At 41.0% G+C, this 25,915-nt stretch overlaps 1 pseudogene; it reads left to right on the forward strand.

Moving 5' to 3' along the window:
- Window positions 1-24,434, forward strand: part of LOC111899052 (L-type lectin-domain containing receptor kinase IX.1-like) — a 39,991-nt pseudogene extending 15,557 nt beyond the window's left edge.
- The last annotated feature ends 1,481 nt before the right edge of the window (window positions 24,435-25,915 follow it).

The raw sequence follows: 25,915 nt of genomic DNA on the forward strand, positions 1-25,915 counted from the left end.
CGTCCCAAAGATGACCGGGGTAGCGTCAAGGATGTCCCTCGTAACCTCGGCCGCAATTAGCTCACGCAGCCTATCATCGATACCATCAGTAAGGCCGCCTGACCTAGCCCTGGATCCCGATCCCGATCCTGATCCTAATCCCGGTTTTGATCCCAATCGCGTAACCACCATGCTGGACTGTCATTTCACAAAACATAATGATCAGGACACCGATAACGAGGTTACTTCCATACTGTTTCCTTTGCAATTCCCAGGTAGAACATGGGTTTAGGTACAGGTCCTGTGCTTCCAGTAGTACGGGCCCAATACTACCATCCGCACCTACTCGTACCTTACCCCGCTACTTTACCTGGTACTTCCAAAGCTATTCACACAAACCATGACTCACAACCCTCGCATGAATAAAACCCGGACACCCTATGGTTGTCCTACTCATAACAGTCAAACCAATCACTACAGGTTGCTTTTAGTCATTCAAGTTATACACAGAAAGGATCACTAGGCTAAATCAATCATTCTAAGGCTATCAGCTCCTAACCGTATATAATTTTTAAACATACACTTAGCAATTTCATATAACATGGCTATTCAACTTGGGAAACTCCTTACTTGGCTCGGCTGATCACGTGCATTGCACTCTCCTCTTTTCGTCCAAAAATCCTTTTTAAGTTTCTTTTGAAAACATTTTACCACTTCCTTAGTTTGAGTCCCGACACACCCGAGAATGTGCCCGAATCCCGCAAACCAAGGCTATGATACCAACTTGTAACGACCCAATTTTTATCAAGAATTTTTTTCATATTTAATTACTCAAACAATTCCCATCACTCATAATTTCCAAACCATCTGTTTTCCAAATCATAATTATTACAATTTCAATGTACTTTTGAAAACATCAGATAGTCCCATCACACAAAAAGAGAGGTAGAGTGCACGCCATGTCATCACGCCTTGCCTTTGCCCTTCGGCTCTGAAGTACCTGAAACAATCAACAACCTGTAAGCAAAATGCTTAGTGAGTTTCCCAGAGCATACCACACACACAAACCACATATCATATATCCTGTTAGCTATAAAAGCTACACATATATCACGTAAGCCATGCATACATGAAACCAAAGAAAGTGTCAAGCGCTACCCCACATGGTCTTTTCCTAGGACTGCCATGGGCTCCCCCACATGGCCTTACATCCAATGCCATAGGCTACCCCACATGGTCTTCACCTAGGACTGCCATGGGCTACCCCACATGGTCTTACATCCAATGCCACGGGCTCCCCTCGGGGTCTTCATGCATAACATCCCAAATTCCATCCTGGTCAACTACAGCCAAGGTCAAGTCAACTGTCCATGTTGACCCTAACTCGCCGAGTACAACTAGTGACTCGCCGATTTTCCCATAATATCATCTACTCGCCGAGTCATCGAGGCGACTTGTCGAGTTCATACAGTCTTGATTGATAATCTAAGGTCATACGTCGACTTCCCTTGCTTGACACTCAACACGTCTACGAACATCCAGCCATTGGGAAATCCTACTCGACTCGCCGAGTTGTTCCTTCAACTCGCCGAGTTCTAGTTAACCTTCATCCGACTCGCCGAGTTGTTCATCCATCTCGCCGAGTTCATGGCAAAATTCATCGGGCTCGCCGAGTTGTTCATCCAACTCGGCGAGTCCATGCCTTCCTTCAAATGACTCGCCGAGTCACCCCCTGTGACTCGCCAAGTCCTTTCAGATCTCAAGCCATACAGACCCTTTTTGAACCATGCAAAGCTTCCAAACTGCAGATCTAGGCTCCTGAGGCATGCTTTCCACGTAAAGTTGCAATCTTTACGTGCATGCAAGGCTTTAAGGCCCTAAAATAGCAAATCTAAGCTTGGAATGGGGTAATACACTTGAGGGAAGGTACATGCTGACCTCAACTGATAACTTTATGCATCTCAAGGCCAAAAGGAGTTCAGATCTAAAGTTACAACTTCAGATCTTGGCTTAAACACAAAAGCCCTTTCTTAGAATCCATGTACAAGAGGGTTTTGGGTGGAAATGATCCAAGATATAGCTTAATACCTTTAGAAAGTGCTCCACAGAAGTAGATCTAGAATCCCCACGAGCCCTTGCTTCTTCTAGCTTGATTCCTCAAGTGATTCCTTCACCAAATCCCTCGTTCAAGCTTCAAAATCACCAAGAACACACTCACACTCGAATCAGGGTTTTAAAGAGGTATGGAGCTGTAAAGGGGAGGCCAAGGGAGGCTAATGACCCTTTAAATAGGGTGCAAGGCCCTGGAATCTAGGGTTTCATCTGCCAGCATCTACTCGGCGAGTACCATAATGGACTCGGCGAGTACATCATTAAACCTCCGCGTCCAAACCCGTTACTACTCGACGAGTTGGGAAGCCAACTCGCCGAGTAGGTCCTCCAAAAATGCACACCAAAATATCTTTATCAATACCTGAGGATCAGGGTGTTACACCTAAGAACCCAGATCTATGAATGGAATGTACTGGATTCAAGCATAAACGAGTGTAGAGAGTCACATGTATGCGACTCGGCGAGTTGTTCTTCGGACTCGGCGAGTTGAGTCGTGAGTCCCCGATTTTTCCCCTTTTCGAGTAGGCGAGTAGAGCAGTGAGCGATAGGTGGAATCAGTGAGTCGGAAGCCATACTTAACAATGGAGGGACTCGGCAAGTCAATGCCTTGACTCGGCGGGTACAAGGCAATCTTCATAGAACTCGGCGAGTTGTTCATCAACTCGGAGAGTCGAGGATAGAACGTGTTCATCGGATGAAGATTAACTCGACGAGTTGTTCATACAACTCGGCAAGTTGGATGAAGGACCATTGAGTATTCAGTTAGGAAGTGAACTCGTGAAGTCAATGCCTAACTCGACGAGTAGAAATAAGAGTAAGGTCGATCGACTGAATATGGACTCGACGAGTTGGAAAGCCAACTCGACGAGTCAGGTCAACTGGAAGTTGACTTTGACTTGACTTTGGTTTGGAATCAGTCAGGGGTAAAATAGTCATTTTACCCTGGGAAAAGTATCAATTTCTGATTAAGTGTTTTATGGGAATATAGCCAAGGGATCACCGGAGCAGCTGTCAGACATTTGCAGATCAGCTTTTCAGCAGTCAGCCTTTTGAGGTGAGTCACCTTCCAATAAGGGTGGGTCTAAGGCCACAATGCCGGCCCACCTAGTAGGATTATTTTAGAAGATGATTGTCTTTGTGATAATTATCTTGGTATGGATACGTGTTTGGTAATGAGATACATCTGTATGATATGTTACGTTTATGATAGGGATGGTTTTCCCCTGACAGTGGTCTTTAGGACCGAAGGGTAGGTCAGTACTCGGATATGAATGACTGTATGCTTATACTTTGTTGTTGTATACTAGTAGTATGGGTTGGAATAGACCCCAATTACCGGTTGAAAGATACCGATGATGATTACCGGTTGAAAGATACCGATGATGAATACCGGTTGTAAGATACCGATGATGATTGCCAGTTGAAAGATACCAATGATGATTACCGGTTGAAAGATACCGATGGTATTGTATGGTATGTGGTATGATGGGGGAGCTCACTAAGCTTCATGCTTACAGTTTTAGTTATGGTTTCAGGTACCTCTTTATCAAAGGGGAAAGAGTTGATGGCGTAGTGGCGCATCACACACATGATTTCCGCACTGGATTTTCTGGAATCGTACTCTGATTTTCTTGTCTTCGATGATATTGTTTTGAGACATAACCTTATGTTTTATAATTAATGTAACTTTGACAATGTTTTAGTAACACACTTTATTACATGTTAAATTCTAAAAAATGAAATTTTTGGCCTCGAAATTTGGGATGTTACAAATAGTTTAGACATCAGAGTATTCCAAGAATTAATCATGAAAATATGAGGAGGTGCACGATCATGCCTTCGCGTTCCCGCAATCATCAGAATTGTCTAAAACAAAATCAACAACTATAAGCCTGAAGCTTAGTGAGTTTCCCCAAAGTACCAACAGCATACAAACATAACCATATCATATAACCAATACAGAATAACATGCATAATGAGTCAACAGCCTGACTGGACCACCTCACAGACCTTCAGTCAATCTAGATTGCTCTTTGAGCCTTCGGCACGTCTGGACCGCCACGCAGGGCCTACAGGCTATCAGGACCGCTCGCCGGGTATGTTGGCCTACAGCACAAAGCAGGACCGCCTCAACCCAACCCCCAATCAAAAAAATATGTGCACATAAATATCATACGCTAGCTCATATCATATAATAGCCAAACCGATCTAACAGATCACCAATCACAGCAACATCCCAATAACCAGGATACAGACCTAACCGGTCACTAACATAGTATCATCCTATAACCAGGACAATCATGTGCACAAAGACATCATATAACACTAGCATGTGTATATATACATATATACATATATATATATATATATATATATATATATATATATATATTAGTCAAACTGATCTAAAAGATCACAAAGCATAGCAACAATCCTATAACCAGGATATCGACCGAACAGGTCACTAACATAGTATCATCCTATATACTAGGATACCGACCCAACTGGATCACTAAAGCATAGCATATCACCATCCTAACTACTAGGATATAAATCAGTATGCATAACATGCAATATTCCGAATAAAATCCATAAAGGGCCAGCCTTGGTGCCCTACACCCTGTTGATATAGTGAGGAGAACTCACCGGGCACTGCTGAAGTCCCGTCGATAAAACTCCAGCTGCTGGTTGACAGATTCCCGAACTATCAACATCAAACATCACCCAATTAAAAATTGGGTTCCAAGCCCAAAGCCCAACTCACACACTAAAGGCTCAATAGTCAAGTAATGGGCCAAAGCCCAATATATGGCCCAATATTCCAAATTGAGCCCACACCCTCATATGGGCCTTACCCTAAGCTCATCAACATATTCTACTCCATATGATTATTCTTGGATGGCCTATTGATAATCCGAGTACCAAAACCCAAAGGAAAGGCCCAACACAAAGCCCAAGTAAAATTAGGGTTTCACATAAAATGATGATTAGGGTTAAGTTTCCTACTTAACCTATTAAGGACTTAATCCACCAAGGACTTAATCCATTAAGTCCAATACTGCTTAGATTAATCTTTTCTAATGATTATTATTTAATATCTCATGTTATTAAATAATTCACGTGTGTCCCGATTAATTCCCCAAATTAGGGTTTCATAGCATTAGGGTTTTCCAAACCCTAATTAGGGTTTCCAACCCATCTTAACCCAATAGACCCATTAGTTGAGTCCTTTGATCCATTAGGGTCCATTAAGCCCATTAGACACATGTTTGGGCTTTAATGTCAATTAGGGCCTCTTTGGGCCCATTAGGGTTTATTAGGCCCATTAGAGTTTATGTCTCTTGTCCAAACATCGCCAACGAGTCACCATACAAGGAGGCACACCACCACCCGACACAGCGGCCGGTGGCGGCAGGAGGCGGCAGCCACCACCCAAAGGTGGTGGTTTTCAATTTCTTTTCATTATACATTAGCTAATTAAACTTTCAAATGCCTTAACCAAATATAAACACACTAACTACCTTAAACACACACAATGGTGGTTCATGGTGGCAGTGGCCTTTTCTTGGTTTTCCGGCTGGACAAAGACACACACAACACATACTAACACCAAACAGCCGGTTGAACTAACACACATATACAAAGCACACCCCCGGTTGCAAAACTCGAACACAGTCGTCCCTCCCCGACGGCATGCGGCGGCGACGGCGTTTGGCAGCAGCTCCCGGTAAAACAGCCGCATGGCGGCGACCGTAGTGATGAGACCCAATAAAAGCCATTTCGACCGATGTTCCCAAGAGCAAAACATCGATGTCGGCGGTCTTTTCTCTACTACACCAGACGTCCGGTGACAGGGGCTGTGGAGGAGGTGCCGACAACAATCCATCAGGTGGAAGGATGGCGGTGAATGCAGTGGGGAAGGGAGGTCGTGCCTCCACCGGAAAACGACCACAATGGTCGTTAAACCCGCTTCATCCAGCCTTCACGGTGGTTGGCTTCGGTGGTCCTTGACGTCGGTGGCTGATCGAAAACAACATGGTGGTGGCGTCGGAAGTGGAAGGGAAGGGGGCATAAGGTTGTGACGGCGGCTACAAGAGGGAGACATAAGGGGGTGACGGCTGATGTTTCTTTAGGTTTATGGTTCCAGAAGAGGGGATGGGTTATATACCCGATCCTTTAACTAATTTCCATAATGACACTATTAGCCCTTTCCCTTCTCTTTTATTTCCAATTAAGTCCATATTTTACCTTTCCCACCCTGATTTTGGAATTCCATTCAAGTCAAGTCCATAACTTTACCAATGGCCCCTTTATAACGAATTCTTCTCAAAATAAGTCTAATAGTTACTCTTTAACCCCTGATTTCATAAATTCTTACCAAATAAATACGAAACTTACAATTTTAACCCCCAACTTCTAAAATTGTGACCATTAGCTCTTCAAAGCCATCCTTTGATATATTATTATTTATTTTAGGGCCACTATTTGTTTATTAATTAATTTATTTATCTAATAAATAAAGGGGGTGTTACAACACTCCCCCACATAAATTAGATTTCATCCTTGAAATCGTTCCTTACCATTTCTCATGCACCAAACCACTCAAGTATCATGGTCACTATCCTGGGCACACCCTAGCCTTCCCAGGGTAGCCATGACCAATCCTCGTAAGGCCATAAATTCCGCAAGTGACGAATTCCTTGCAACAAGACCACATGTACCCTGTCCGGAATCTGCTGTCTCGCGATGGTCTGAATCCCTGACAAACAACTCTTACTAAATCATTATTGTTGAATCTAGTCTATTTATCCCTTGGCTAACTACTTAACTTCTGATACCTTCAGTTTCCCACAGTAAAACAGGATCACGTACCTAATTATCTCTGCAGATCACTTGTACCTGGCCAAGGCTCAAATACTCCTGTTGTGAGTGATTTGTCACTCCTTGAATCATCCAGCTATTATGTCTGTACTCGCAACCTGAAGCACAAATGTTAACACTGCCCAGACACTGAAACTGCTCGAACCTTGAACTACCTAAAGCAGTATACTGCTACATATTGCTTCCCAACATCTACTGAGACCTACTTGGTCTCAATTTGTTCGCCAATCATCTGAAATATCGGGTTCCGGCCCGGTTGCGGAGCCAAGGGACTCCCACTTAGTTGTTTCATATGACTTCCAAACGAAATCCTTCCCTGGAACTAGTTACCACTAGTTATCATGCCACTGTGGCTCCGACAGGCTCCTGATCCACCCGATTAAATCCATGTGCCGAATCTCGTCGCTACTAACCTATGGCTAAATGTGATTGCTACATGACCAATGGTAGCCTTACATCACACGGAACCTTATGCAATCCATTGCTTCCTTGGCCTAATAATTGTAGTGGCGTTCCTACAGTCTTATCACTAGCTTAACCAGGTCTAATCCGGTTCCTAGAACCTGAACAATAGAATATTCTAATCCCAAACCTTCCTAAAACTGACGGATACCCATTCAGATCTACTCCCGTTCAGCTAATTGGAGTATTACCTGATCCAAGCAGATTAATCCCATGAGACACTCTGAACTGATCAGATCACCAAGATCCACTATACTCTATCTGATTTCTAATAACAACTTCCGATCAACCCAAAATATATCAGAGTCTTCATCCTACTCCAGCAACACGTTCAACACTTGGGAACAGACCTACTAACTGATATAACATAGTAGCATACTCAATACCCGCACATACATCTACAAACACATACATAGTCTTCAGCATGACTGGACTGCCTCACTAGGCCTTCATTCATCTAGACCACTCTAAACTATTAAACATCTCCTTGGACAACCCGTTGGTGATCTTTCCCATGCAAACTGTTCTCACCCACTTAGGGTACCGAACTCCTGATCCATTTCGTGGACTCTAACCCTGGCCTAACCCTAAGCCTCATGTCAATCATCCATCCTCTCGAAAATTTATGGTCTGTTCCCTGACCTGCGTGTCTACCGCATATGCTAATAACCCGCACACAAGTGTTGAATGTACTGCCGAGTCCTGGCAGCTATCAAAACCCTCAACCTATCAATCCAAAACCTTCAGAGTCAAGCACACCCTCGGCCGAATACTGGAACTAAACACAATTCATGAATAGAACTCCAACGTGGTTTCCCGACTTCTGCTATCAATCACCAGGAAAACGCGATACACATGCTCGGGAGTTTTACTGAACTCCCAACTCACACAACCCACAACCAAACTACCACTTAGGTTGTCTTCCTTCATGACAATGATTCGAAACTTATCCTATTTCCAAAACCAGTCCTGCTGCTATATCACGGGACAATTCTCTCCCACTTAGATTCGACTAAGTCTTCACAATACATGAAAATTGGAGAATTTCCAATCTTTCTCACTACCAATGATTGATCCAAATACAACCAACTCTTACCAATTAGTGCTCCATTACCAGCCAATCCCCAGTGACTACACACTTCTAATAACTAGATGAACACTTTCTGAATCCCAAGGACACCAACAGTCCCCAATGATCGAATGATCCTACTCCCATATCTTAAAGTCCAAAGATAGATACTCCCACTAATGTCTCAACAACGAGCTACTTCCCTTGGTGCTTTCCTCTACCAATCAAAAACGCTTACTAATACCATTGAATCCTGACAATGATGAATAATCATCATGTGGGACCCTGTACGCAGACCTCCCATATATTGAGGAGAACTCACCTGGCACTGCTGAAGTCCCGCCGATAAAACTCCAGCTGCTCGTTGATAGATTTCCGAACTGTCAACATCAAACATCACCCAATTAATAATTGGGTTCCAAGCCCAAAGTCCAACTCAAACACTAAAGGCTCAATAGTCAAGTAATGGGCCAAAGCCCAACATATGGCCCAATTTTCCAAATTGGGCCCACACCCTCATATGGGCCTTACCCTAAGCCCATCAACATATTCTACTCCATATGATTATTCTTGGATGGCCCATTAATAATCCGATTACGAAAACCCAAAGGAAAGGCCCAACATAAAGCCCAAGTAAAATTAGGGTTTCACATAAAATGATGATTAGGGTTACGTTTCCTACTTAACCCATTAAGGACTTAATCCACCAAGGACTTAATCCATTAAGTCCAATACTGCTTAGATTAATCTTTTCTAATGATTATTATTTAATATCTCACGTTATTAAATAATTCTCGTGTGTCCCGATTAATTCCCCGAATTAGGGTTTCAGGGCATTAGGGTTTTCCAAACCCTAATTAGGGTTTCCAACCCATCTTAGCCCAATGGACCCATTAGTTGAGTCCTTTGATCCATTAGGGTCCATTAAGCCCATTAGATACATGTTTGGGATTTAATGTCAATTAGGGCTTCTTTGGGCCCATTAGGGTTTATTTGGCCCATTAGGGTTTATGTCCCTTGTCCAAACATCACCAACGAGTTACCATACAACGAGGCACACCGCCACCACACACGGCGGCCAGTGGCGGCAGGAGGCGGCAGCTACCACCCTAAGGTGGTGGTTTTTAATTTCTTTTCATTATACTTTAGCTAATTACAGTTTTCAATGCCTTAACCAAAAATAAACACACACTAACTACCTTAAACACACACAATGGTGGTTCATAGCTGTCACACCCCGAAACCCAGGGCGGAAACGTTCCGGGGCGGAGGTGACTTCATGTTAAGTATCATAACCAATGTACATAGTAAGCGAAGTAAACAACCATTACATTACATAATAGAATTTACATTTGTTTATAAGTAAAGTGTTACAAGTGTTATACATATGTATATAAGAACAAAAGTAAAGACGTGTCTTCTACGAACTCCAACTTCGCCAAAAGGATTGCTGAGTACCTGTCTAATGCGGACCTGAGAATACAAGCAATTTGAAAATCAGGATAAAGCTGGTGAGTTCATAAGTGTTTTGTTTTCTGGAAATGAACATGTTTCCTTTAGTTTTCTGAAAAGTTGTTATCCAAGAAAATCCCATATTTTCTTATAAAGACAGTTTAGTTAAAACTTCAGATTTTCCATTCGGTACAACAGTATATAGTTTAATACGTAAAACTATAGATTAAACCATGGGAATACCATCCCGCACTAGATATAAAATCTATAGATTGAAAACCATGGGAATAACATCCTATACTAGATATAAATTCTATAGATTGAAAACCATGGGAATACCATCCCGTAATAGATCAAAGATAGATATAAAATCCGTGAATAAACTATGTTTTAATACGTATTGTGAGTCGGGTAACCATGCTAATATGACAATGAGACCTCCTTGACGTTCTTCAGGCGTCGGACGATATCCATAATTTGTCACCCCAGGTGTGTCTGCCTAACTGTAGCTAGTAGCTAAGGTGTGGGGTTGTCAGTCCCGAATAGATCTATTCACAAATTCCATGCTCTCCCTCCAGGAGACTCTGGTTACACTTCCGGGGAGGATTTACTGATGACCCGAAGGGTTTAATGAAGATAGTCTCACAAGCTAGTATTCAATTATTCACGGTGTTCTCGGTCGTTAACAAACATAATAATCGTTTCGAAACATAATAGAGTATAAATAGTAGAATACAAAGAAACTATCTGGCATAATACTTTACATTAAACAGAGATAAACTGAATCAGACATAGTTTATCTATTAACATTGCATGAAATCCGAATTCATAAAACGAGAACTGAAGATCCCAAATTATTCCCATAATAATTTGATTAGTTTGATTATTTCCTTTACTGAAATCCATGTAGTTATATTCGATAAAACATCCCTTATGCTCTGCATAATACATAAGGGGTAAACATATCTAAAAGTTTGCCAGATATTTATAGAATTACATCAGTTTTAAGTTTCCAAAACTTTTATAGTTTGCTTGTATTCCCCCCCCCCCCCCCCTGAAAACATTGAAAAACACTGAAAAAGGCGTAGGGGTATGAACTCACCTATCGAGAAACGTGTCGTCTAGGATCCTAAGTGTCAAATCGAGGCTTGATAACGCGTGAGGTTCCTATGTAATATGAAATGATACACAATGGTATCTAATTAGACTTTGAACCACTAATTAGATATGAATTAACACTTCGAAAGGAGAAAACACTTCAATTCAAGTGTTTGGAGTGACCCGGGTAGCATCTAAGGGTGTGTAAAGCTGGGATATGGAGTTTACTCTTAAAGAGTAAGCTCTTACGGGAGTTTATATTCCAATGACCATATACCCAAGATTTTACGGTTGTAAACTCATAGGTGGTGTTTTCTTGGATGCTAAATGGCCTTACAATGCACATAGGAAGGTTCTAGGGTTGATTCCATGGCTTAGGAAGTCATCGGGACTTGAATTGACCTTGGAAAAGGAGTTTACGGTCTATGAAGATGCTCTTGGGGAGGTTACTACCGTAAACACATGAGTTTACAGCCGTAAACTTATGCTTGCTCATGATTCTTGTGATTTGGTGGTTGTAGGTTAAGCATACAAAGTTCTAGGTCCAATTCTAAGCCATACAAGGTGTTAACGGCACTTTAAAACCCCTTTGAGGAATTTAAGGTCTAAGAAGGGGTGTTTACGGTCCAAGAATTTTCTTGGGCCGTAAATTCAAATTTGACCCATTTGAGTATGTTTTGGTGCATCTCATTAAGGAATATAAGGTTCTATGCACTCATGGAAGCTCATAGAGGCTTTTGGAGGTGTTTAAGAGGCAATTTAACACTTTAAAAGGTGTTTAAGGTCTATGAATGAGGGTTTATGGTCCAAGCATGTTCTTGGGCCGTAAACTTATGTTTACCCCCTAAATGGTAAGATTTTGGTGCTCTAAGTCCATTCCTTCAAATCCAAAGGTCAAAACTAAGCTCTAGAAGTGGTTTGGAGGGGGTTTTGGAAATTCAAAACCCTGTTTAAAGGTGTTCACAGTTTTGGGAGGTGTTACCAACCATAAACACATGTTCATGGGTATTTTGAGTGATTCAAACATGAATTTGCATACCAATCAAGTTAAACATCAAGTTAGGATAGATTGCTTACCAATTTGAGGCTTGAAAGGGGGTTTTTGGATCAATTTCGAGTTTTAGAGAGAGAGTAGTGAGAGAGAGTGATTTAAGAGAGAGAGAGAGAGAGAGAGAAAGCTTCAAAATGATGTCACTCAATCCCTTATATAGGGGTTGAGTTTATGGCCCGGTGGAATTCTACCCAATACTGACGTTAGACGAGGCTTTTGGTCGCACCCGATTAAGTTGTCGTAACCCGATATGGTCGAATTTAAAAATCTTTCAATTATTAAATTGGGGCGTTATCATGAGTTTCTAATGTGTTTGGACACCCATTAAGTCATAATAGAAGTCTCAAAATTAATTACTTAATTTAATAACGAAACGGAAACAATTCGAAAACGACAAATTTTATTGACGAAACGGATTACAATAACGGAACAAAACTTCGGGTTGTCACAATGGCGGCAGCCACAACCTCACGATGGTGGCAGTGGCCTTTTCTTGGTTTTACGGCTAGACAAAGACACGCACAACACATACTAACACAAAACAGTCGGCTGAACTAACACACACATGCAAAGCACACCCCGGTTGCAAAACTCAAACACAGTTGTCCCTCCCCAACAGCATGCGGCGGCAATGGCATTTGGTAGCAGCTCCCGGTGAAAAAGCCATATGGCGGTGACCGTAGTAACGAGACCCAACAAAAGCCAATTCGACCGATATTCCCAAGAGCACAACATCGATCTCAGCGGTCTTTTCTCGGCTACACCAGACGTCCGGCGACAGGGGCTGTTGAGGAGGTGCCGACAGCAATCCATCAGTTGGAAGGATAGCGGTAAATGCAGTGGGCAAGGGAGGTCGCGCCTCCACCAGAAAACAACCACAGTGGTCGTTAAACCCGCTTCATTCGGCCTTCACGGTGGTTGGCTTCGGTGGTCCTTGACGTCGGCGGCTGATCGGAAACAACATGGTGGTGGCGTCGGAAGTGGAAGCGAAGGGTTTAGGGTTCCGGAAGAGGGGATGGGTTATATACCCGATCCTTTAACTAATTTCCATAATGACACTTTTAGCCCCTTCCCTTCTCTTTTATTTCCAATTAAGTCCATATTTTACCTTTCCCACCCTGACTTTGGAATTCCTTTCAAGTCAAATCCATAACTTTGCCAATGGCCCCTCCATAACAAATTCTTCTCAAAATAAGTCTAATAGTTACTCTTTAACCCCTGATTTCATAAATTCTTACAAAATTAATCCGAAACTTACAGTTTTAACCCCCAACTTCTAAAATTGTGACCATTAGCTCTTCGAAGCCATCCTTTGATATATTATTATTTATTTTAGCGATACTATTTGTTTATTAATTTATTTATTTATCTAATAAATAAACGGGGTGTTACAGTTGCCAAGTCAAAAGACACTCATAGTCGCCCCATGCGACTTCCGAAAAAAGGCCTCATCTGGCAATAATTGTATAAACTATCTCGCCACCAAATCCAATGCTAAAAGTGAATGCTACATGACCATATGTAGTCTTATATCACACCTGGCCTCCAATGGCCTACCACTTTCCTGATTCCAGGCATGTTGTCACCCTCCCACAGTCTTACGAACTGACCCATCCTAGTCTAATCCATCTTAATAAATCCGTGACCAATCATGGATTTGCCACACTCTCACCGGTGCACAAGGACCGGTGAATGCTACGGGCCACCCTGCAGTCTTACAACACTCTGACACTAACTGCCAACTAGGGAATGCTACAGGCCACCCCCCAGTCTTACAACACTTCTACACTAACTGCCAACCTAGTGAATTATATGGGCCACCCCGTTGTCTTACAACACTCCTACACCAACTGCCAACCTAGTGAATGTTACGGGTCACCCCGCAGTCATACAATACTTTAATTTCATCGTGGCCACCACCCATGGTCTTCTCGCTCATCTATCAATCCATCCATACACATTTAGAGTAAAACATGCACCCGGCCAAACGCCCAAGTTGGACTCGAGTCATGCCTAGAACTCCAAACTGGGTCCACCAAAATCATGATATCCGTTATCAAGAAGGCGCTAACCAACTTTTGGGAAGTTTCCTAAACTATAGACTCACACAATCCTCAAGCCATACTACCACTTGGACCGCCTTCCTCCCCGATGGGGTTGTGAAAATCATCCTAGTTTCACGCCTGATTCCACTACTGGAAATTTGAACCGTTCTCCCCCGCATTGATTCGACGAAGCTCTCCTAGCACACAACGAATGTAGGATTCCCGATCCATCGTACCCCTTATGATTGAACCGCTAACAACCCGTGCTTACCAATGCTAGTGTTCCATTACTAGCCAAACCCAAACATCGCACAACCCTTGAAGACCAAATGAATACTCCCCGAAATCCCAGCAAATTTGATAACTCCTGATGCTTTTAATGATACAACACCCAAATCATGACGTCCTTTATGCTGGTGACAAGACCAAAACCTTAGCAATAGAGCACTTCCCTTGGCACTCACAGTGGCCAACCAAGCTCAAATGCTAAAACCACTTAACCCTGACGATACTAGAGAACTAACCCGTTGAACCTGACCATAGACCTTCCACACAATACCCTTCAACTGATCCCTAACAAGAACCAGAATAACAACCGAACACATTGAAACCCATTCATCAAGATGCAACCCCTTCATATCCACTAATGATTCATGGCATGAAAATGGAATATATCAATTATTGGTGATACAACTCAAACAATAACAGAGAATTAAACTAAAGATAATGTGTACCGAAAACGATACAAAATCTCAAGCAATATAAATACTAATAAGAACCAAAGAGAAAGCAAAAGATACATACCCGCAATATCACTGGATGGAGTCCTGGCCTCCCCTGCCTGACACTACAATGCCCAACTCCTCTCCGTTGGGGCTCCTTCCCTACCCTCATGACCATCTATGATCCTCAAAGTAACTGGAGGAAGGGCACTCACTGCTCCTAAACTCAACATCGGGTAGTCGACCTTCTTGTGGCCCATGTGGTTGCAGTGAAAATATAACGGGCTCTCCCCTGAGGACAATCCTTGATGACATGACCAACGCTACCACACTTGTAGCAACCCAAACCCTTAGAACGACAAACTCCATCGTGCAGTTTCCCACACAAATGCAGCACTGACCCCAGCCCTGTTGGCCCCTCAATTGTTGATCTAAAGTTTGTCTTTTCCTGGTACCCTCCATTATCTTCACCTGATCTGGCCCCCTCTTCCCTAGGTTCTCCAAATCAATCTCCCGCTCTCGGGCTCTAGAAATCATATCATTCAGGGTCTTGCACCCTGATATACTCACAAACTTCCTGATGTCATCCCTAAGTATATCATGATACCTTACCTTCTTTATTTCCTCATCTGCTACATACTGCATAATGCATAAGGCCCTCTCCTGAAACTTAAAAGTGATCTCTGCCACAATCTCGGTAGTCTAGTGGAGGTCCTGAAACTCTCATGCCAATTGTTGCACCTCAATCACTGGTGCAAACTCAGCATCGAACCTGGTCGAAAAATCATCCCACGACATCAGAATCATTATCACCCACCTCACGTCCTACCTCCACCCAACATTCTTGTGTCATGTCCTACAAAAGGTAGGAAGCAAATATCACCTTCGACTCCTCGGGACAAAAACTAGTCTTGAATGTGTTAGCCATATCTGCTAACCATCTCCTACTGGCTATGGGTTCGTTCTCCCCAGAGAACGTGGGAGCTCCACAAGAACGAAACTCATGGAAAGAAAGAGTGCAAGCTCCAACGATAGCCAAAACCTCAGCACGGAACACGCTCAAGTGTTCATCCAAGATCTCCAGAATCCCCTCCTTGACTATACAAAAGATCATAGGAGTCTACTCCATAATATCGTGGGTAATCTCTAACGAGATGAGCTCCTGTATCTGCTCGCTAATCGGCTCAGTAACTGCACCTGATTTGGAACCAGAACCTGAACCTCCTCCCCAAGTTCTCATTACCAAAATGGAATACAACATGCAAAGTATCAGAACATACCCATAAATCCTCATCCCAGGAGCTTCCTAGATTCTCCAAGATTATCCTCGATTCGAGTATGGATCTTGTGCTTTCAGTAGCACGGGACCAATACTATCTTCCATACCTACTCATACATTCCTCGGTAATCATCCAGAATCCTCCAAGTCATCATCTCAAAGTGATACACCCAATGATCACTAAATAGCAAAACCAAACCCACTAAAGCATTTCCTAGGCTCTCCTACGTTCCCGACCTCACCCTGCCGTTAGCTGCTGAATTACTCCTACCAATGTCAAGTAGCTACCACGTGAATACATTCTCATGCAACAGAGATTAGATAACCCTTCGAGTAAAAGAAATTTCCCTACAATGGTTCGACTCAAACAAGAGTTGCGCAATAGATTCACATCCATCCCTTTGAGATTATTTAACCTGTGCCACATGTGACTTAGCATATTCACTTAGTAGTTGATTTACATAGCTAAGAGTCCCACATAGCACAAAGCAAGCATCATTCAGGCAACTGAATATCTAACCAGCATACACTAATCAAGCCATTCTATCCACTTATCTAAAAACCATACTAGCATGCAATTCTAAAGTTCATAAAATCAGGCATATAAAGGAATCTCTCCTATCATAAAATCCTGAGCAGATCATTATCCCTAATCTAGCATCCAATTCTCATAATCATATCATATATCAAAATAAACATGTATTGGTATTCTTGGAACCACTTACTCCAGCTCTATAACACCCCATTTTGAAAAGTACTTTGGTTGTGGTTTCAGAGGCCCAGGGTATAAGCGATTCGGTCTTTTATGGGGTCTTGTGTTTTATTCGAAATGTTTTAAGGCTTAGTTGTGTAGTTAGGAGCGTAGGGATTCTCGCCACCTTTTCGTGGGTATAAAGTTCGTCAGAAATGGACTTAGAATGAAGGATTTATAGCACTTTGAAGTTATTGGCAATATTGGTCCTTAGTGGAGAAAGATGGCAAGAAAGGACCATGCATGCAAGGTGGTACACGCGAGTGATCTGATGATAGTTAAGTTATGTTGCATTAGGGTGACACTATGGGGTAGAGTAGTTGGCGATTCAGGCGTCGATGAGGGATCGGGCTCGGGCTCATGAGCTGAACAGCTCGGGGAGCAGATGAGAGAGTTTATTTTAGCAAAGGTTACGCGTAGTATTCTAGACTAGACTCCTATGATATTTTGTTCGGTCAAGGAGGGTATTTTAGAGCTTCTAGATAAGAAGTTGGGAGCTTTTCATACCGATATGATGGCCATGATAGGGGCACGTACCCTGACATTCCGAGAGTTCAGAGCTTGTGGAGCTCCAAATTACCATGGGGCTTGGGACCCCATCGCTAGCAAAAGGTGGTTGGCCGATGTTGCCAATGCTTTCCGTACGATTCGGTGTCCCGAGGGGGACAAGGTCCAACTTGCCTCCTGTCTTCCGAAGGACAGAGCACATGATTGGTGAGAGGAGGTTCAACATGCCATTGGGGAAGAAGTCGCGTTGGACGTGATGACATGGAGTGATTTCTTGGCCAGGTTCAAGGCCGAGTTTGCACCGGTGATTGAGGTGCAGTAGTTAGCATGGAGTTTCAGGACCTATGAAAGATGATTGATACTGTGGCGGAGATTACCACCATGTTCAGGGAGAGGGCTCTTCTTTTTCTACAGTATGTCGCGGACAAGGAGATAAAGAAGGCCCGATATCACGAGATGTTGAAGGATGACATCAGGTAGTTTGTGAGTAGGTCTAGCTGCAAGATGCGAGAAGACATGATTACTCGATCCAGGGAGAGGAAGATCGACCTAGAGCACTTCAGGAAGAGGAAGTCAGATGAGATTGAGGTAGCCACAGATTCAGGCAAGAAACCCAAAGGGTCGGATTCGACATCGAGGGACTATCATAGCCGCAACGGATGCGGAAAGTGTGGCACGACGCACGAGGGTGCGTGCAGGAGCGGTAGTGGTGGTGATTCTGGCCACTTCAAGTGCGGTCGGACTGGTCATTTTAGTAGAGATTATATAGCTACCACCACCCAGGGATCAGACTTGATATGATTTCATTGCAGTCAGCGGGGCCACAAGAAGGCCTAGTGTCCGATTTTTCTTTTAGCAGGAAAGGTGATAGCACCCGACCATGCACCGACGGCTGTCAGGGCCGGGCAGGGGCACCTGCGGCGAGGAGCAGGGCATTCCAGTTGATTACAAAGAAGACGTGGGTGGCACCCGATGTGGCAGGTGCATGTCTTTCACTTCCCTATCAGCTTTTATTTGTGATTTATTTGTTATGATATTGCATTGATGTTAGTTAATGTACTTTGGAAATTATGTTTCCTGCTTATGATTAAGAGATATGCCATTTGCATACCATGGATGTTAGAGGAGTAGTTTGAAGATGTTTCCCTTAAGAGCAGGTTCTCAGGATGCAGTCATTGTAGCAAGTGTGAGTGAGCCTCGGGAGTTGTTCTGTTAGTCTTCAAGAGTGGTTTAGATTTGGTGTTGGTTAGTTTTAAAGCACTTGTAGTGGTAAGCGTTGGTTGTTAGCAGATCGACCCTTTAGACGGAGAAAAAGATTGGGAATCATTTCCAAGTTTAGAGCTGTAGGGATCTAGTTGAATCGAAGTAGGGGAGAGCTATCCTAAAGGTCAGGAGCAGAAGTAAGTGCAAAATTGGGATGAGTTCGCAAATTTGTTGGGACGGAAAGTAGCCCAAGTGGCTGTTTGGATAGAAGAGTGTGCGATATGGGAGTTTGGGAAACTTTCCAATATTGATTTCGTGTATTCATGGTAGTTGGTAACAGGTTGGGAACCAGGTTAGAGATTCTCTTGGCAGGACACGAGTTTAGTCAAGATGTAAGACTATGGGATCGCCGTAGCATTCCCCAGCAGTTAGGCAGAGTGGGAAGAGTAGAAAGGTTGCGGGACAGCCGTAGCATTTCGTTAGCAGCAAGTTAGAGGAGAGTGGGCGAGTGCTCGTATCTCCTAGTTAGTAGAGTGTGGGTGAGGCCCGTCTCTCCTAAATAGCATGATAGAGATCAAGTAAGGATAGTGCATCGAGTTTCAGGATGGAGTTGGTCCTGCATAGCCCTAGATAGGTGGGACCTCTGGGGGAGGCCACTCCGAGATATAGTTCGGGTGAGACCCGTGGGTGAGGCCCGTGTGCTTATAGCAATGTAGGTGGGACCTGGTGGAGACCGTAGTGTCAAGGTAGAGGATCGAGGATCCCAGGACTTATAGAGCCAGAGTGGCAAGGTAGATAGAGCAGGTTTAGATAGCCAAAGTTTCTTCGGAAGTCGTTGGGAGCGACATAGAGTTTTAACTTGGGTTCAGTAACCGGTGGGAGTCCGGTAACCTAGATGATGACATACCAGTTGGGACCAGGGTGGTCCCGGTTCATTTGGAAAGTGGAAAAGAGTCAGCAGGAAGTCCGGTTAGGTAGTGATAAGAGAACTCTTGCATGGAGTAGCCAGTTAACTGAGTGGTGCTAGGCCCCTCACAGCAGGGTTGAATAATCTCATAGGGAAGGATTTGATTATGTTGCGCAGATGTCATTGGATTCTAATTGTTGCAAGGATGAATCTTTTACTCGAAGGATTATTTGATCCATTCGTTAGGTTGGGCGTTCAGCACTGAGGCATGATTAGAGGAAGTATTCAGCGAGTAGCAGTGGAGAGACAGAACTGCAAGTGGCCGGATATTTAGTTATAGAAAAGGGTTAGCATTTTGCTCAGAAAGATCGGTCGGAAGGCCAATAGAAACGGTCCTTCGAGGATTGGACCGAGCAGACAGAGTATGCATCGTATCGGGATGCCGTCAGAGCACTACTAGAAAAACAGCCTTTTACGACGCTCATTGTGCGTCGTAAAAGGCTCAGACGACGCGCAAATGCATGTCAAGGAAGGCCCTGTCATAAAGAGAGATGACGCGCTTTTGCGCGTCGTTTATAGACGACGCGCGTTTACGACACGCAATGCGTATCAAGGAAGACCCTGTCATAAAGGAAGACGACGCGCATTTGCGTGTCGTAACCTTACGACGTGCGTATTTATGACACGCAATGCGTATCAAAGAAGCCCCTGTCAAGAAAGACCATGTCATAAATGAAGATGACACACATTTTTACGTATCGTAATTTTAAATGTTTAAAAAAAATATTATTTATAGATTTACTATTTTTCAAATTAAATTTGCATTTAATGTCTCATAACAAAAAATAAAATACTATACAAAAAATACAATCCATTGCATAAAATTTAATGTCATACAAATAGTCAATCCATGGAAAGATAAAACAAATCAATAGAAATTGTTTCTCCCTATACATGATTATCGCATACTAAATAAGAAACTTTATTTCATATTCATAAATATGATTACATTATTCATTAAAAAAACATATACCTACATCTTCGCCTAAAATGTTATTACATGATGCAAGTTGGCCACTTCATTGATGGATCACCAAGAGGAAGACCAACAACTGCCCTAAAATGTTCCATGATGTGTCCATACTCATGTCCTGTAACTTTAAACATTTAATAAAGTAAAATACCTCCTAAAAATAAAATTGCACAAGAAACAACACATTATAATGAGAAATTACTAACATGAATGGAAGAAGTACACTATAAATTTGTTTTACCAAGAGTGGCATGGACGATCATGTGCTACAAGATTATCCAAGCTGCCAAACAAAAGCCAAAACATTAGAAAAAGTTGACATAGAAAAATGTAGCATGCTTCTTTTGAAGGATTTGGCAGTGCCTGCAGATAGCTCAGAGGCAAAATTTTGACATAGAAAAATGTAGCATGCTTCTTTTGAAGTGTGCCATAGCTTAGGGGAAAAAAGGTAATTTGACAGAGAAACATGATTATCTTACCATGTATGAGCAGAAGGCAAACGATAAGAGCTTCCATAAACTTTGTGAATCTGGATGGTAGTGCTAGTCTTTGGAGTAGCTTGAAATCCATTCCCAAATCCAGGTGTCACCTCCTTTCAGACAGCCAATAAACATGTTCTTATCAGAAACAACTAATAAACCATGTTAATTCTTCAAGAAAATTTAAATAAAGACACAAATTATATGGACAATTTTATATAAAATGTAGCTATTTGGAATTCCGACAGCCATGCAAGCTCTCTTACAAAGGGGGTTACTCATTTCTAGAAGGGACCTTGAAGATTCCTCCTTGTCTTACAGATAAAGGAAATGTAAGAAAAAAAACTAAGTGTCATAAAGTATATGGACAATTTTATACAAAATTCTATTGAAACAGATAGCAACTTGGGAGTATTTATATTAGGTCATATCCTAAGAAGGCCCATAAACAAGTGATATGCTTAAACAATCCTTAACTGTTTTACAGAGTGTGGTATTTTGTTATTAACATGGAAGGCCCATAAACATTTATTATACCTGTCAAGTCTATCTGTTCCAGCCAACAGCAACAGCTTTAGGACAGGAGATGACAAAACATTTTCCGAGAGGCCTTCATACTTGAATTTTTTTTATTTACAAAAATAGAAAGTTAAACATAATAAAAAAAAATTCCTTCAATGACTACAAATATCAAAGAGTTAATTTTTACCATCCTCTCCAATATTGTTTTGTTTCCTCCAATCGTGCTCTATGTCAATAGTTGTACATACAACAACAAGATCAATCAATTTGCACAAAAGGAATTCAATATATTTGTAAAAATATTTACAAGGGAGGTCAATTACTAATCTGTTAACTTTTGTTTCTAAATTCCAACAAATAATTTACAAGAATCAAGATATGTTGTATAAAAATTAGGAATGACAAAAGAAAAAAGAAATTAGTTTTCAAAAAATAAGAAACCTAAAAACTTACCACTGCTGTGAGTCATCATACTTTACAGTCCCGGGAATCGATATTCGAGTAGAATCGATGTTTCTTAAAGGGCCAGATCTCACATTCCACTCAATCTATAAGTATTTACAAATTACAATTCAAATTTTATATATAAAAAAATTAACCGTTTTGTACATTCTTATAGATATATGAAATAAGTGAAGTCAAAAGGCTAATTTTACAGAAAGGGTAAAATGGTCATTCACTAACATCCAGACGATTAATCTTAACATAATCACAGGAGAAATTTGTACCTTCATCATTCGACCTGCAATCTACAATTTTTCATTTAAACTCTATGCAGCTCTAGCATCTTCAAGGCGTGCAAACTGAATAGTAACACAAAATTTATATATATGATGGTCAAAGTTGACAAAATAGCATTTTTCACTTGCCATGGGAATCGGTCGGCTATGATTCGAATCAGAGGCCTGGAATCATCAAGGTAGAAATTAAATCAAATATGATGCCACATCACTGTTAAGTCTATAATCAAAAGTTAAAAAAGGTCAAATAAGTTATATTTTACCTTATCTCATATAAATGAAACATGTGTGGCAAAACCTATTCAAAAAAAAGTTTAAAGTACCTTGGTGGAACAAACTTGAGACTTGGTTACTATATTATGACATTAACCACTTTATGTAGAAATAAAGTTGACACAACCAAAAGAAGGTTAGTATTATACTATTATAGATCATAAAAAGTATATCAACAAACAAAAAAATGACATGTGAATATGTGATGGCTAAAGAAAACAAGAAAACATTGTATTTTGCTGTTTGGTATCTTAAGCTTTGTTTATATGTCAAGTTCAATAAATAAGAATCTACTACTAATTCTATGAACATCCACGTAGCTGTAAGCCTGTAATTGCAGAATAAGTAGATAAAAGAAGAAGATGAATCCAGAAACATAAGCAAACAAAGGAACACAGTTTGGCTTAAGAGATGGATATGAAAATTTTGACATAATAGATTCCAAATTGTTAGATATATATATTATATTTCTAACCTGCATATTAAATGCCACCATCTGAGCTCCATGCATCCACCCAATCAGTGGGTTGTAGTTAGATGAGTCAACTCGTATCCCTTTAGGATACACCCTCAGAACATTCCTCTGGGTAAACCTATAGCAAGCTAGTTTTTAGCAAGCTTTCAATTTGAAAATGTTTATAAAAAATTAGGCAATACCTGACAATTGGAGAAGAGTCATTGAAGAAGATAATGAATTTGGAAACTATTCATAGTGGAGACTATTTACTTCTAGATGGTATATCTAAATCAGTTGGTAGATTAGAAGATGCATTTAGGGTAAGAAGAGAGATGAAAGAAAAGGGTGTTATTAAAAAGTCTCCAGGTTGTAGCTCAATTGAAGTCAATGGTGTCATTCATGAGTTTGTTGCTAAAGATTATGTGAATTTTGAGTCTGAGAAAATATATGCAGCTACTGAAAAGATGATGAAGAAGATAAAGTGGGTTGGTTATGTGATGAATATAGAAGATGCAAGATTGGAGGCAGATAAATATGATAAAAAAAATCGGTTTTTCATCATAGTGAGAAATTGGCAATGATTCCTAACCCGTTTTGAATTATAAAACTTTTAATGACAAATGATCTCTATTAAATCCTATAATTAATTTAATTTCTAATGTTCTACAGAAAACTTGGTGTTAACAAAAGATCAAAGAACACTAAAACTTGTAGATTTTGGATTAGCAAGATAAGAGACAGTTACAGAGATGATGATAGCTGAAACAGGGACATATCGTTGGATGGGTCCAGAGGTAATTTTTTTAATCTTTTTTTTTCTTTTTTTATCAAAGATAAAGATTTTTGAATGTTTCTTTTTTAATAGTTATATGGCACTGTGACACTAAGGCAAGGAGAAAAGAAACATTACAACCAGAAAGTAGATGCTTATAGCTTTGCAATTATATTATGGGAACTTTTACACAACAGACTACCCTTTGAGGGAATGTCCAACCTTCAAGTTGCTTATGCTGCAAATTTCAAGGTAAAATAGTAACTTCAACCATATCTCCTTAAGGGTAAAATAGTAATATTCACTTGGTTTTTATCTTTTTCAGAATATGAGGCCAGGTTTGGAAGATCTACTAGAAGATTTAGCAATGATTCTGAGTTCATGTTGGATGGAGGATCCAGATGCTCGACCAAACTTCAGTCAAATCATACAAATGTTGTTACATTATTTTTCGACCATTTTGCCCTCCAAACCCATACTTCCTTCTCGCCTCTTTGTTAATGAAAATGCCCCCATGTCTCCAGAATCTCCAGACACAAGTGCTTTAATGGCAGTCTGCAATTTTACAGGGGATACCCCTAGAGAAATGGAACATAATAAGCCAAAACGTTTCTTTTTCAGTTTTAACCAGTGCTATTAATGCCCAAATCACAAGGTGATCAAGTATGAATGTGTATTTTTTTTATAAACATTGTGGTGTTTTTCTAAGAAAAATGCTAACTTTATCATCATGTAAATTATTCAACTCTGGGTTATAATGTTATATGATATAGATGTTGTCATTTTGATGTGTTTTTGTTCTCTATTTACCATTTTAAACAAGATTTTTGTCAGAAGATATGATAAAATTTCTGTTCAATAAGGCTAAAAAGTGAAATAAAGTGTCACAAACTCATAATTTTTCACCAGTAATCATTGCAAGAACACAATCCATCTTTGAAATGATGAAACTGAGTTTCTAAATTTTCTTGTACTTTGCTGGTTCATTTTAGTTTTTGTAATGACTGAATGTCTTTAAAAGTGAAGAAAATTTCTCACCTTTTTTTGGAGGTAGCTGAGCTGTGAAAATAACGTTCTTAGCATCATGGATTCTTTCTGTAGCTAGATCACTGTCAATGTGAAGAAAAGAAAAATTAAATGTGAGCACTTGATCTTATAAAATAACAGATTCAAGAATCCTTTTGTAAGATCCATTAAAACAAAGCAATCATAGATAAAAACCTTTCTGAGAGGAAAATCATCGAACAGTTATGGGGACCTACCTGTTCATTCTTGGTACCCGCATATGCAAGGCCCAGACTAGTTATGGGTCCAATTCTAATGGAAGCATCTTCTTTATCCAGATAATCAGCAAAAAGTGCCAACACCTGAAACAACCCAACCCAAAATAAAATCACAACCAACAACCAACAACAATAGGTCAGAAACAAAAATGCAAATTAAGCACTCACAGGGTCACAATCATTCTTAATACCACCGTTTACAACCCCAACTCCTAACAATGCACCAGCAATCACATGATTATCATTGCTATGGAAGTACTCGATAATGCAATGTGCACAAGCTTCACATTCCCACACGAATGTTAAACTAGAGAGAGGATCAGCTGCATTGATCAGAAAAGCCTAAAGAATTTGAAGTTTGAATGATTCTTGAAAGAAAAATAAATGAAATAAAAGAAATGAAACCCATAAAGAGTATAATAATACCTTTGAATATGTGGTTGAAAACACATAAATACAACCTGAATTCCACCTCCAAATTGTTTAAGAAGAACACATGATTTGAATTCAGATCCAAAAGAAATCAACAAGCTTCAGATGAAGTGCAAATGGAATTTGAAGGTACTAGGGGCCCCGACGAAATGGAGGAGTGGAGAGCATGAGAAGACATGCGAGATGCCATTTCTGGTTGGAGTTTGGATTGAAGGCGATCAGTGTCTGCTAAAATAGCTTCAGTATACTTCTCTTCTTGTTCCATGTACACGTCCATGTCACGCATCGCTACTTTATCGTTGAGATTGGATATCCAGCTTAAGTAAACTAAATACCTTTATTGTTAGTCTTAAGAATGTTCAGGGGAGAAGTAGAAGGGCAGAGATAGAAGGAGACAGCGAGGGAG

The sequence above is a fragment of the Lactuca sativa genome, chromosome 9 (genome assembly GCF_002870075.4).
Source record: "Lactuca sativa cultivar Salinas chromosome 9, Lsat_Salinas_v11, whole genome shotgun sequence".
Classification (NCBI taxonomy): Eukaryota; Viridiplantae; Streptophyta; class Magnoliopsida; order Asterales; family Asteraceae; genus Lactuca; species Lactuca sativa.